The sequence below is a fragment of the Phyllobates terribilis genome, unplaced genomic scaffold (assembly GCF_046119375.1).
Source record: "Phyllobates terribilis strain yellow unplaced genomic scaffold, ASM4611937v1 Scaffold_2__4_contigs__length_985480577, whole genome shotgun sequence".
NCBI classification, from domain to species: Eukaryota; Metazoa; Chordata; class Amphibia; order Anura; family Dendrobatidae; genus Phyllobates; species Phyllobates terribilis.
In genome coordinates this window covers 975,656,869-975,670,637 of record NW_027362762.1, presented here as the reverse complement: position 1 = coordinate 975,670,637, position 13,769 = coordinate 975,656,869, and the positions used below count along the sequence as shown (strand labels likewise).

Here is a 13,769-nt window from a genome sequence, read left to right as displayed (position 1 = left end):
AGTACATTATATCTGGTTTTCAGTGAGTACAGACAGTACATTATATCTGGTTTTCAGTGAGTACAGACAGTACATTATATCTGGTTTTCAGTGAGTACAGACAGTACATTATATCTGGTTCTCAGTGAGTACAGACAGTACATTATATCTGGTTTTCAGTGAGTACAGACAGTACATTATATCTGGTTTTCAGTGAGTACAGACAGTACATTATATCTGGTTTTCAGTGAGTACAGACAGTACATTATATCTGGTTTTCAGTGAGTACAGACAGTACATTATATCTGGTTCTCAGTGAGTGCAGACAGTACATTATATCTGGTTTTCAGTGAGTGCAGACAGTACATTATATCTGGTTTTCAGTGAGTACAGACAGTACATTATATCTGGTTCTCAGTGAGTGCAGACAGTACATTATATCTGGTTCTCAGTGAGTACAGACAGTACATTATATCTGGTTCTCAGTGAGTACAGACAGTACATTATATCTGGTTCTCAGTGAGTACAGACAGTACATTATATCTGGTACTCAGTGAGTGCAGAGACAGTTTCCTTTAAAATATCAAATCAAAATACATGACACGTACTATAGTTCATGAAAGTTGGGAGAAATAGTCGTCTTCTCATTCTTGACTTGAGTTTCGCCTGCCGGCTTCTTCTGGAGCGCAGCCTCACTATCTCATCATTTCACATATTCACATTATTTTTGTTTTCATCTTCTTTAAACTCATGAGAAAAAAAAAGTTTTTCAAAATTATTACCAAAAACATTAACCTAAGCTGTGTTTATTTATTTTACTCACTTATATAGCGCCATTAATTTCACTCCGTTTTACAGACATCATCACTGTCCCCAATGGGGCTCACAATCTATATTCCCTCTCAGTCTTTGGAGTGTGGGAGGAAACCCACACAAACACAGGGAGAACATAAAAACTCCTTGCAGATGTCGTCCTTGGTGGGATTTGAACTTAGTACCTCAGCGCTGCTAAGTTGCAGTGCTAACCACTGAGCCACCATACAGTGCTAACCACCGAGACACTGTGCCGCCATATTTCAATTGATCTACATATAGAAAGTATAGATACATATAAATAAGGACTTTGATTACTTTTCACGATTAGTTTACCTTTACAATTTCACTGTACATACATATATATATATACTAGATGGTGGCCGGATTCTAACGCATCAGGTATTATAGAATATGTATGGGGCCCACTGGGCGCAATCAGCAGAGCGGTGTTTAAATTTGGCGCCAATACTGCTATTACCCTTATTACTTGTACTATGTAGCCCCCCATTTGTTTTTATTATATCCAGGTATATACAAATTGTTTTACCTACTTGCAGCAGATACTTGTGTCTTTATAGGTTGTTTAGCGTCTTGTGTGAACAGTTACTAAGATCTGAATCTTGACCGGAGGTGGGGATCTATTAGGAGTGATATTCCGGGAATCTGCAGAGATCCCCTGTCTGTGTCCTGAGATCCATATTCCCAGGATGCCCTGCTCCCATCCTGTCCCCCATTATGGCGGGGGCCCTATATGATGAGATTATGACCTTACACGCGGCGTTTCCTCTCGTTTCCAGGGTTATGAAGTCATTCTAGTGAATCGCACTTTGTGGTCGGAGGTTTCATGTCAAACAGGAACAAATATCTGTGTGTGATAAAGCTGCGGCCCCATCACATCCTCCGCACCCGGCGGCTGGCGCTGCTCTCGGGGCGCACTGCTCCTGGCACCATTCCCCGGCAGAGTCACAGGTAGGAGGTAAATCTGCAGTAAATGCATTGATACATTGTTACATTGTTACATTTGTGGCAGATTCCGATCTATTGTAAACTCCATCTGTGTGAGCCGGATCCCATGAACCCATGAGATCTAATCCTGCTGGTGCTGAACGTCTCCTCCGCACCCGTCTGAGGTGGGATCATTATTAGCTTGGCAGCCATTGATTTCCAGTCCATGTGCAGGGATCACAGTGTAGGGATCACAGTGTAGGGATCTGTACTGCATACAATATATAGTGGTTGTGAGGCCGCGGCCCCACTATAAGTATTTTGTCAGTTTTCAGTCAGTATTTTTTCTCAGGAGTGGGAGCCAAAACCAGAAGTGGGTGATAAATGCAGAATTGGTAACTTGTTTCTATTATACTACTGCCCGGACCTTTGCCAGGACCTCTGCCCTGTCCTCTGCCCTGTCCTCTGCCCGGTCCTCTGCCCGGACCTCTGCCCTGTCCTCTGCCCGGTCCTCTGCCCTGTTCTCTGCCCTGTCCTCTGCCCGGTCCTCTGCCCGGTCCTCTGCCCTGTCCTCTGCACGATCCTCTGCCCTGTCCTCTGCCCGGTCCTCTGCCCTGTTCTCTGCCCGGTCCTCTGCCCTGTCCTCTGCCCGATCCTCTGCCGTGTCCTCTGCCCGGTCCTCTGCCCTGTTCTCTGCCCGGTCCTCTGCCCTGTTCTCTGCCCGGTCCTCTGCCCTGTCCTCTGCCCGGTCCTCTGCCCTGTCCTCTGCCCAGTCCTCTGCCCTGTTCTCTGCCCTGTCCTCTGCCCGGTCCTCTGCCCGGTCCTCTGCCCTGTCCTCTGCCCTGTCCTCTGCCCGGACCTTTGCCAGGACCTCTGCCTGGACCTCTGCCCGGTCCTCTGCCCTGTCCTCTGCTCGGACCTTTGCCAGGACCTCTGCCCGGACCTCTGCCCTGTCCTCTGCCCGGTCCTCTGCTCGGACCTCTGCCTGGACCTCTGCCCGGTCCTCTGCCCGGTCCTCTGCCCTGTCCTCTGCCCGGTCCTCTGCTCGGACCTCTGCCTGGACCTCTGCCCGGTCCTCTGCCCGGTCCTCTGCCTGGACCTCTGTCCGGACCTCTGTCTGGACCTCTGCTTGGACCTCTGCCCGGTCCTCAGCCCTGTCCTCAGCCCTGTCCTCAGCCCGGTCCTCTGCCCGGTCCTCTGCCTGGACCTCTGTCTGGACCTCTGTCTGGACCTCTGCTTGGACCTCTGCCCGGTCCTCAGCCCTGTCCTCTGCCCGGTCCTCTGCCCTGTCCTCTGCCCGGTCCTCTGCCCGGTCCTCTGCCCGGTCCTCTGCCCTGTCCTCTGCTTGGACCTCTGCCCGGTTCTTTGCCCTGTCCTCTGCCCAGTCCTCTGCCCTGTCCTTTGCCCGGACCTTTGCCAGGACCTCTGCCCAGACCTCTGCCCCGTCCTCTGCCCTGTCCTCTGCCCGGACCTTTGCCAGGACCTCTGCCTGGACCTCTGCCCGGTCCTCTGCCCTGTCCTCTGCTCGGACCTTTGCCAGGACCTCTGCCCGGACCTCTGCCCTGTCCTCTGCCCGGTCCTCTGCTCGGACCTCTGCCTGGACCTCTGCCCGGTCCTCTGCCCGGTCCTCTGCCCTGTCCTCTGCCCGGTCCTCTGCTCGGACCTCTGCCTGGACCTCTGCCCGGTCCTCTGCCCGGTCCTCTGCCTGGACCTCTGTCCGGACCTCTGTCTGGACCTCTGCTTGGACCTCTGCCCGGTCCTCAGCCCTGTCCTCAGCCCTGTCCTCAGCCCGGTCCTCTGCCCGGTCCTCTGCCTGGACCTCTGTCTGGACCTCTGTCTGGACCTCTGCTTGGACCTCTGCCCGGTCCTCAGCCCTGTCCTCTGCCCGGTCCTCTGCCCTGTCCTCTGCCCGGTCCTCTGCCCGGTCCTCTGCCCGGTCCTCTGCCCTGTCCTCTGCTTGGACCTCTGCCCGGTTCTTTGCCCTGTCCTCTGCCCAGTCCTCTGCCCTGTCCTTTGCCCGGACCTTTGCCAGGACCTCTGCCCAGACCTCTGCCCCGTCCTCTGCCCCGTCCTCTGCCCTGTCCTCTGGCGGGCCTCTGCCCGGACCTCTGTCCGGACCTCGCACGTCTGATGCAGAGACAATTACTTTTTGCCGGTCATTGAGGTCAGATCGCTCCTCTTTTATAAATTACTTTTTAATTCTCCTGTAACGAAACTATAGAGATTATTTATCGGACGGACGACGGTCACAATGTTTCCACTTCCCGTCTCCCGATTTCTGATCAGCGAGAACGAGCAAATCCAGAAGCTTTCAATAAAAAACAAGACGAAGCTTCATTCCCGGGCGGACATGCACTTTATCCGTCTGATGGATGTCTGTATACTCTGATAACTCTCCGGGTCGGTGGATTCAGGATTCCTTTTAGTTCTCCGTTGCTGCTCTGACAACTTTACTATTATTCATTGGAACTTTTCACATTAAATTCTTTTCTATTTTCATTGAATGCTCCTGTATCCCGAGACTCAATAATCCTGTTATTACGATGATGATCAGCGGAGACGGCGCTCATCTTTACCATGTTTGGGCTGATGGTGCTGACATGATCACTTCCCACTTACTCCCTTCTCTAGCACCTCGTGTCATTTTCTATCAGCTTTCCCTTATTATCCCAGTGATATCTACGACTTTCCTACCTTCCTGCACTCGGGGCCGGTATCCCGGGGGTAAGATTTGTATTTTCTCATCCTTTCTGTTCTTTATATGAAAATATCTTTATACAGTGAAATTCCCATCTATAACTCGTTTCCTCCTCACTTTCTTTCAGTCCCAATAAATTGCACAAAAGTTTCATGAAACCCATAAACTCCGATCCTGGGATCCGTTCCGGGATCTTTGAGGACGGACATGAGTTTGTTCTGACCTCGGCTCCTCATCACTTGGGATAGTTTCTGCCAGATTTTCATTTTTACTCCTGAGAACGTGGAATAAAGGATTATTACCAATAACAAGTTATCGTCTATCATTGAGGTAAGGGATAACTTGCTGATTGCTGGGACCGTGCTCGGCTCGATCCTGCAGCCCCCTGACAATGAATCTATGGGGGCTGCAGAGCCTCGTTCTCGTTCCAGAGCTCCGATCTCAGGATCACTGGGGGTCCCAGTGGTCGGACCACCAGTGATCAGCGAGTTATTCACTATCGCATTGATTGGTGGATACTTTGACTTTTTTGGGTAGAGCCCTTTACGGGGCCAATATTAGTTCTCACAGCCCTCGTCTTCCCTGGATGTGCAGCACTGTCTCAGGCTCTGTAGATTCAGTGTAAATCCGAAATAATAATAATAATAATCACCATCTAGTGGAATAATGGAATAAATCACTATTCTACAAGTGCCGCGCTAGAATGAAACCGCTGAGAATGTAGAGAAGAATCCTTGTATCAATCACTAAATAACTTCACTGAAAAACAGGTCAAAGGATCATGAAGCTCCCAATGATCGCCGGATCACTGATCACAGTCACCTATTGTAACTAATAAAGAGGAAAGATCAAGGCAGAGAATAAAATCATAAAGCGCAAAGTCCTAGAAAGTAATAAAAAGTCCTGTAAAGCGATGATGTGGTGACATTACAGCATAAAGTCCTCGAAAGGAAGGTAAAATGGTGCAAATAAATAATATAAATGTGTATAAACTGTATAAAGCTGCGGTATATATTATAGTATAAATAATATAAATGTGTATAAACTGTATAAAGCTACGGTATATATTATAGTATAAATAATATAAATGTGTATAAACTGTATAAAGCTGCGGTATATATTATAGTATAAATGATATAAATGTGTATAAACTGTATAAAGCTGCGGTATATATTATAGTATAAATGATATAAATGTGTATAAACTGTATAAAGCTGCGGTATATATTATAGTATAAATGATATAAATGTGTATAAACTGTATAAAGCTGCGGTATATATTATAGTATAAATGATATAAATGTGTATAAACTGTATAAAGCTGCGGTATATATTATAGTATAAATGATATAAATGTGTATAAACTGTATAAAGCTGCGGTATATATTATAGTATAAATGATATAAATGTGTATAAACTGTATAAAGCTGTGGTATATATTATAGTATAAATGATATAAATGTGTATAAACTGTATAAAGCTGCGGTATATATTATAGTATAAATAATATAAATGTGTATAAACTGTATAAAGCTACGGTATATATTATAGTATAAATGATATAAATGTGTATAAACTGTATAAAGCTGCGGTATATATTATAGTATAAATAATATAAATGTGTATAAACTGTATAAAGCTGCGGTATATATTATAGTATAAATGATATAAATGTGTATAAACTGTATAAAGCTGCGGTATATATTATAGTATAAATGATATAAATGTGTATAAACTGTATAAAGCTGCGGTATATATTATAGTATAAATGATATAAATGTGTATAAACTGTATAAAGCTGCGGTATATATTATAGTATAAATAATATAAATGTGTATAAACTGTATAAAGCTGCGGTATATATTATAGTATAAATGATATAAATGTGTATAAACTGTATAAAGCTGCGGTATATATTATAGTATAAATAATATAAATGTGTATAAACTGTATAAAGCTGCGGTATATATTATAGTATAAATAATATAAATGTGTATAAACTGTATAAAGCTGCGGTATATATTATAGTATAAATAATATAAATGTGTATAAACTGTATAAAGCTGCGGTATATATTATAGTATAAATGATATAAATGTGTATAAACTGTATAAAGCTGCGGTATATATTATAGTATAAATGATATAAATGTGTATAAACTGTATAAAGCTGCGGTATATATTATAGTATAAATGATATAAATGTGTATAAACTGTATAAAGCTGCGGTATATATTATAGTATAAATGATATAAATGTGTATAAACTGTATAAAGCTGCGGTATATATTATAGTATAAATGATATAAATGTGTATAAACTGTATGAAGCTGCGGTATATATTATAGTATAAATGATATAAATGTGTATAAACTGTATAAAGCTGCGGAATATATTATAGTATAAATGATATAGTGCAAAGTGATGGAAAGTAACGTAATACAGTTATAAGTATAATCTCATATCATGTAATATTATCTATATATATAATCGTCTTATCCCGTCTGTCTGTCTGTCCAGGAAATCCCGCGTCGCTCATTGGTCCGGCAGTGGCCAATCAGCGCCGCGGGATTTCTGAAAAAAGATGGCGGCCGTTAGCGGCTCATCTGCGGGACAGAGCTCAGCGGTGATGCTGCCAGGAGATGATCGGCGCGAGGCGCTCATCTCCCGACCGCCGGCAACGCTGACCTCCATGCAGCTAGGGTGTCAAGGGAGACCGGGGAGCGGCGCTGAGGGTCGGGATACTTCTGCTGCGAGCAGTCGCTCATGTTCCGGGTTCTCGCAGCGGAAGTAGCCGCACAGGCAGCGCCGCTCCCTGGTCCTCACCAATACGATTCGCTGATTGGTCGCGATCTCTCGCCGCGACCAATCACTGATCTTGGCCCAAAAGTTAAAACACCGCTGTGCTGATTGGTCGCGGCCGCTGCCCGCGACCAATCACCGATTTGGGCGCCACATTTAAATAGCGGCCGCGACCAATCACCGATGTTGACGCCAAATTTAAACAACGCTCTGCTGATTGGTCGCGGTTACCGGTCACGAATAATCAGCATTATTGGCGCCACATTTAAACACCGCTCTGCTGATTGGTCGCGGCCGTGACCAATCACCATTTTTGGCGCCAAATTTAAACACCGCTCTGCTAATTGCGCCCGGTCGGCCGCATACATATTCTAGAATACCCGATGCGTTAGAATCCGGCCACCATCTAGTATAGTATAACAGTGATACATAACAGAGATAAGAGATATCACGGAATAATAGAGTATATAAAGTCATATAATACAGTACAATGTAATGTAATAAAATCTATCTATATAATTGTCTTATCCCGCCTGTCTGTCTTTCTGTCTGTCTGTCTGTCCTGGAAATCCTGGGTCGCTGATTGGTACGGCCGCGGCCAATCAGCGACGCGGCATTTCAGAAAAACATGGCGGCCATTAGCGGCTCATGTGAGGCACGGAGGTCAGCGGCGATGCAGCCGGCTGCTCGCAGCATAAGTCCCCCGACCGCAGGCGCCGCTGACCTACATGCGGCTATCGTCGGAAGATCAGCGGCTACAGCCGCTTATCTCCCGAGGACAAGTGTGACGCCCCTCCCCTCCTCTCCCCTCACCTCCTTTCCTTTCCCCTCCTCTCCCCTCCCCTCCCCTCTCCTCCCGTCCCTCCACCCGCTCGATCAGGACCCCCGCGTCATACTTACCCCTCCCCTCCCCTCCTCTCCCCTCCCCTCTCCTCCCGTCCCTCCCCCCCGCTCGATCAGGACCCCGGCATCAAACTTACCCCTCCCCTCCTCTCCCCTCCCCTCTCCTCCCGTCCCTCCCCCCGCTCGATCAGGACCCCGGTGTCATACTTACCCCTCCCCTCCTCTCCCCTCCCCTCTCCTCTCCTCCCGTCCCTCCCCCCGCTCGATCAGGACCCCGGTGTCATACTTACCCCTCCCCTCCTCTCCCCTCCCCTCTCCTCTCCTCCCGTCCCTCCCCCCACTTGATCAGGACCCCGGCACCCGGCGTCATACTTACCCCTCCCCGTGCCTGCGCATCAACTCCTGTGTCTTCCGCTGATGCTCTGTGACGTTTCAGGTCAGAGGGCGCGGTGATGTCTTTACACCGCGCTCTCTCCTGACAGGTCACAGCGCACAGCGTGAACATGCCGGCTACGTTGGAGTCCAGAGAAGCAGTGAGGTGAGTATTGGATTTTTTTTTTTTGTATGGGGCCATAGGGGCATTATATGGGGGAGAGGTGACATCCTGCATGGAGCATTATATGGGGGAGAGGTGACATCCTGCATGGGGCATTATATGGGGGAAAGGTGACATCCTGCATGGGCCATTATATGGGGGGAGAGGTGACATCCTGCATGGGGAATTATATGGGGGAGAGGTAACATCCTGCATGGGGCATTATATGGGGGAGAGGTGACATCCTGCATGGGCCATTATATGGGGGGAGAGGTGACATCCTGCATGGGGCATTATATGGGGGAGAGGTGACATCCTGCATGGGGCATTATATGGGGGAGAGGTAACATCCTACATGGGGCATTATATGGGGGAGAGGTGACATCCTGCATGGGGCATTATATGGGGGAGAGATGACATCCTGCATGGGCCATTATATGGGGGAGAGGTGACATCCTGCATGGGGCATTATATGGGGGAGAGGTGACATCCTGCATGGGGCATTATATGGGGGAGAGATGACATCCTGCATGGGCCATTATATGGGGGGAGAGGTGACATCCTGCATGGGGCATTATATGGGGGAGAGGTGACATCCTGCATGGGGCATTATATGGGGGAGAGATGACATCCTGCATGGGCCATTATATGGGGGGAGAGGTGACATCCTGCATGGGGCATTATATGGGGGAGAGGTGACATCCTGCATGGGGCATTATATGGGGGAGAGGTAACATCCTGCATGGGGCATTAAATGGGGGAGAGGTGACATCCTGCATGGGGCATTATATGGGGGAGAGGTAACATCCTGCATGGGGCATTATATGGGGGAGAGGTGACATTCTGCATGAGGCATTATATGGGGGGAGAGGTGACATCCTACATGGGGCATTATATGGGGGAAAGGTGACATGCTACCTAGGGCATTATATGGGGGAGAGGTGACATCCTGCATGGGGCATTATATGGGGGGAGAGGTAACATCCTACATGGGGTATTATATGGGGGAGAGGTGACATCCTGCATGGGCCATTATATGGGGGGAGAGGTGACATCCTACATGGGGCATTATATGGGGGAGAGGTGACATCCTACATGGGACATTATATGGGGGAGAGGTAACATCCTACATGGGGCATTATATGGGGGGGAGGTAACATCCTACATGGGGCATTATATGGGGGAGAGGTGACATCCTGCATGAGGCATTATATGGGGGGAGAGGTGACATCCTGCATGGGGCATTATATGGGGGGAGAGGTAACATCCTACATGGGGCATTATATGGGGGAGAGGTGACATCCTGCATGGGCCATTATATAGGGGGAGAGGTGACATCCTACATGGGGCATTATATGGGGGAGAGGTGACATCTTGCATGGGGCATTATATGGGGGGAGAGGTGACATCCTACATGGGGCATTATATGGGGGAGAGGTGACATCCTGCATGGGCCATTATATGGGGGGAGAGGTGACATCCTACATGGGGCATTATATGGGGTAGAGGTGACATCCTACATGGGGCATTATATGGGGGGAGAGGTGACATCCTGCATGGGTTATTATATAGGGGGGATGTGACAGCCTGCATGGGGCATTATATGGGGGGAGAGGTGACATCCTGTATGGGGCATTATATGGGGGGAGAGGTAACATCCTACATGGGGCATTATATGGGGGAGAGGTGACATCCTGCATGGGGCATTATATGGGGGAGAGGTAACATCCTACATGGGGCATTATATGGGGGAGAGGTGACATCCTGCATGAGGCATTATATCGGGGGAGAGGTGACATCCTACATGGGGCATTATATTGGGGAGATGTGACATCCTGCATGGGGCATTATATGGGGGAGAGGTGAAATCCTGCATGGGGCATTATATGGGGGGAGAGGTAACATCCTACATGGGGCATTATATGGGGGAGAGGTGACATCCTGCATGGGCCATTATATGGGGGGAGAGGTGACATCCTACATGGGGCATTATATGGGGGAGAGGTGACATCTTGCATGGGGCATTATATGGGGGGAGAGGTGACATCCTACATGGGGCATTATATGGGGGAGAGGTGACATCCTGCATGGGCCATTATATGGGGGGAGAGGTGACATCCTACATGGGGCATTATATGGGGGGAGAGGTGACATCCTACATGGGGCATTATATGGGGGAGAGGTGACATCCTGCATGGGCCATTATATGGGGGGAGAGGTGACATCCTACATGGGGCATTATATGGGGGAGAGGTGACATCCTACATGGGGCATTATATGGGGGAGAGGTGACATCTTGCATGGGGCATTATATGGGGGGAGAGGTGACATCCTGCATGGGTTATTATATAGGGGGGATGTGACAGCCTGCATGGGGCATTATATGGGGGGAGAGGTGACATCCTGCATGGGGCATTATATGGGGGGAGAGGTGACATCCTACATGGGCCATTATATGGGGGGAGAGGTGACATCCTGCATGGGGCATTATATGGGGGGAGAGGTGACATTCTACATGGGCCATTATATGGGGGGAGAGGTGACATCCTACATGGGGCATTATATGGGGGAGAGGTGACATCCTGCATGGGGCATTATATGGGGGGAGAGGTGACATCCTACATGGGGCATTATATAGGGGAGAGGTGACATCCTACATGGGGCATTATATAGGGGAGAGGTGACATCCTACATGGGGCATTATATAGGGGAGAGGTGACATCCTGCATGGGGCATTATATGGGGGGAGAGGTGACATTCTACATGGGCCATTATATGGGGGGAGAGGTGACATCCTACATGGGGCATTATATAGGGGAGAGGTGACATCCTACATGGGGCATTATATGGGGGTGATGACATCCAGCATGGTTCATTATTTGGGGGAAAGGGACATCCTACATGGGGCATTATATGGGGTGAGAGGTGACATCCTACATGGGGCATTATATGGGGGAGAGGTGACATCCTGCATGGGGCATTATATGGGGGGAGAGGTGACATCCTACATGGGGCATTATATAGGGGAGAGGTGACATCCTACATGGGGCATTATATAGGGGAGAGGTGACATCCTACATGGGGCATTATATGGGGGGAGAGGTGACATTCTACATGGGGCATTATATGGGGGAGAGGTGACATCCTGCATGGGGTATTATATAGGGGGGATGTGACTTCCTGCATGGGGCACTATAGTGGGATGTGACTTCCTGCATGGGGCATTATATAGGGGGGATGTGACATCCTGCATGGGGTATTATATGCATGGGGTATTATATACGGGGGGGATGTGACTTCCTGCATGGGCCATTATAAAGGAGGGTCGGGAGACATATGCTAGAATACCCGATGCTTTAGAATCGGGCCACCATCTAGTGTAGTATAAAGGAGTAAGTTGTAATACAGAGGAATCTAATGTAGGACAAGATGCAGTAATATATCGTATTGTAATGTATATATGAAAAGTGTGAAGAAAAATACATTTATATATGAGCATAAAGTGATAGAATGTAAAGTAACATCATTGATACAGTTGTGTAACGTATTCTAGAGTTTGATATAAAGTATCACCCGTGTCCTCTGAAGGTCGCGCAGGTCTCACATTAGTTTCTTTGTTAATTATTTGTCCTAAGATTGAAAACGTGAGAATAAAAGCATTCAGAACCGGCAGTAGGATCTCCGGAGCCCGGGGTGTAATCGGACCGGCACCAATACACAGGACCAGGAGGCGCAGAAAACATTTAGATCTGCTTGATTCCACTTTTTTCTGTCTATCCATCATTATAAAAACAATGATCAGAAAGTAATCGATAGTTGTAGTGTGTGATCTGTAGTATAAAGTGATATCGCCGTGTAATGTCATTAAACGAATGTAATGTGTAAAGTAATGCAGAGGAAAGATAAAGACTTGTGAAAAGAAGCCGTAAAAATGATATCATGTAGTTAAGGTAGAACAAAAGAATATAAGGGTGGAAACAGTGATGCAATGATCTGCAAGGGAAATAAGTATAAAGTGTGAAGAGGAACAAAGATAACGAGCGATAACGAGCGTCAGGGGAACACTGGATAAAGTAATCAGACGTAACATACAAAGATAACGAGCGTCAGGGTAACACTGGATAAAGTAATCAGACGTAACATACAAAGATAACGAGCGTCAGGGAAACACTGGATAAAGTAATCAGACGTAACATACAAAGATAACGAGCGTCAGGGGAACACTGGATAAAGTAATCAGACGTAACATACAAAGATAACGAGCGTCAGGGAAACACTGGATAAAGTAATCAGACGTAACATACAAAGATAACGAGCGTCAGGGGAACACTGGATAAAGTAATCAGACGTAACATACAAAGATAATGAGCGTCAGGGGAACACTGGATAAAGTAATCAGACGTAACATAGTATAAAACGAATACGATTAAATGTAAAGTTTTGTAATAAAGTATAAAGTAACAGTATCATTAAGTGAAGAGCGAGATAAATGTGAGTCCTTTGGTACAAGACAATATATTTAGTAATAGAAAGTAATAGCTTCTTGTAGAAAGTAAATTAATGTCAGACCGCTGTATATCACTGGGATTAGAGATTTTTTACATAGTAACGTAGGTTGAGTAAAGACCTCGGTCCATCAAGTTCAACCTCCCTCCACCAATTGTACATTTTGTGACTAAATCCCAGCCCCCAATGTTCTGTACTGATCATCGGCCCTTTTCGCCTCTCTTCTTTTTCTCCAATCATTCTTCCGGTCTTGCAGATGATCAGTGACGATGACGGATAATGACGTCTCTTCTGCCTCTTTAGGACTCGTCCGTGCAGCTTTGGCCTTAGATGAAGCTTCAGTAATAACAGTATAAGGGACTAATAATGAAAAGTCCTTACACTTGTCCTACGGCGGCAGCGGAGGAATCAGCGCCGCTCCGGCTGTGAATCACACCACGACGCGCGTCCCACTAAAGGTCGAGGCAGTTCTGTTTTTAGTCTTTTCATGACTCATTTGTCCTAAGATTGAATACGACGATAAAAAGGGAAGTAAAACATTGAGGGCGGCCGCAGGACAGGATGTCAGGAGCCGAGGTGTGTACAGGGACCTGCACCAGGCGCGGCTTTACCAGGTATATGGAGATTGTGTCTTCGCGTCTCTCAGAA

The 13,769-nt window shown here is 47.2% G+C and overlaps 1 long non-coding RNA gene across 1 annotated transcript; it reads left to right on the top strand.

The window, feature by feature from the left end:
- Nucleotides 1–1,648: 1,648 nt before the first annotated feature.
- On the top strand, nucleotides 1,649–13,017 carry LOC141253129 (uncharacterized). Its single transcript, XR_012314239.1, has 3 exons — nucleotides 1,649–1,764; nucleotides 5,209–5,392; nucleotides 12,251–13,017. It is a non-coding gene; the product is annotated as an uncharacterized lncRNA (long non-coding RNA).
- The last annotated feature ends 752 nt before the right edge of the window (nucleotides 13,018–13,769 follow it).